Raw genomic sequence first — 1,793 nt, 5'->3', positions numbered from 1 at the left:
ATCCTCGCTGATCGCCGAATTAACGGTCGTGTCCAGTTCTTACCTCTTGGGAGCAGACATGGGAGCCGGCAGCTAATCTCCCTTCAAACAAAATACGTATATACCGTAGGCGCCAGTGGCACCGAGTAGAGTGTGCCTACGTTGGAGCGGAAGCAGCAGCAGATTAAACAAGTATCAGCAGGCTCATGATACATATATTTTTCCTTACATAATCAATTTTTTTTTCTTCCTCTCATGTAGAACTCTTTAAATTATCAACGCTAGCTACACACTACGGCATCCGCAAGAGCAGCACAGGGTTTCACGATTCAACATGCTCCGCACAAGCCAGTTTGCCGCCACCGGATCATATTAGAGCTCTGCATGTCTGAGTAGAACGTAGAGGTAGTCTGGATGCCGAGGTAGAGCGTAGCGGTAGCGTGCACGTCGGTAGCTGGGCCTTCACTGTGCGCCGTGCCAGGAATCACAACCGAGGCGCGTCGCGCCCGCGCCCAATGCCTTGCTGTCTAGCGAGCAAATTGGCGAATGAGCTGACTGCTCCTCGCTACCAGGGACAGTCAGCTAATTGGCTAATGTCGGGAACGCATGGATGGTCCACGTCCCACTGAGCCTCTGGTGCAGATCCTCTGGCGCAGTGCAGAGAGCAGCCAGCACACTCAAGATCTGTGTGGCACGCAGACTGTACGTATGCTGGCTGCATTTCACATTGTATTTGTACTATTTTGTCCCGCACTGGCTGATGGTGGTTTGGCTATAAAAAATGACCCTGACGAGGAGACTCCGATTCCGGTGTCAGGTCACTCGTCGGGCCTCCAGAAACTTCAAAACCGAAAACAACGGTTTCCATGTAGCCAATTGGTAAACTGACTAAATACTTAAAGGGGTTTTCCCCGAGCCAATCGGAAGCCGATCGCATTTTGCACCAATAATGTTACCTGATGACGAGCCAAGAAGGCTGTTGAGGTTAAAGCTCGTCACAGAGCTGACCTCGGTACCGTACATTAGTTTGTGAAGGGATACAGTACTCATGACTCTAAAACAAATGACTGGTAGCGGTATTATTTAATAGTGTTTTTGACTGCCGTTTACAAATAAGAAGGCAGTAGTAAGAGTCTAGCTTGCTGCTCCACTGATCAAAATCTTACTTCCCTTTTAAACTTCTTCATCTCAAGTCTACATTGTCCAAGTTTTTCTTCGTGCGCCTGTGCTCTACATCAGCAAAGTAAACAAGCGCGATTCCGCCTCATCCACACACAGAATACACTGAGAGATAATATGACTCATATTGCCCCCTTTCGTGGGTTACACAAGTGGTAGTCTAGGATATGCCCTCCAAAGGGGGCAAATGCCACCCATGTTGATGACCAGTAATGATATTCTTTTCTTCATCGAAAAGACTGCTGAGTTCTTGGCCTATGTCATATTGTGTTACAGCAACCTCATTATTAAAAATGACAATTTTAGGAGTTTAGAATTTGATGTTCAGATCCCATTCGGATTGCTCAGAATTGTTTTTTTTTTTTTTTTTTTGGGGGGGGGGGTATTATAATCATGAGCACAATTATATGTTTCAAGTAAACCTTTTACAGTGGATTAGTAATATTACTATTTAATAGTCCCGCTTCTCGGCTTGCTAGTATTAGTAGAGTATCAACTTACTGTAGAGGACGGTAGTACTGCTCTTTATTGCATTAGTACTATGACAAGAATTCGTGTTATTATCAACTCCAGCAGGGGCCTGCCGCCCTTGTGCTTCACGAATGCAGTGAAATGGGTTCAAGCCAGTGGAGCAA

Source organism: Phytophthora parasitica, assembly GCF_000247585.1.
Source record: "Phytophthora parasitica INRA-310 unplaced genomic scaffold supercont2.71, whole genome shotgun sequence".
Taxonomy (NCBI): Eukaryota; Oomycota; class Peronosporomycetes; order Peronosporales; family Peronosporaceae; genus Phytophthora; species Phytophthora nicotianae.
The sequence above is the reverse complement of the archived record's forward strand: the minus strand, read 5'-3'. Positions refer to the sequence as shown.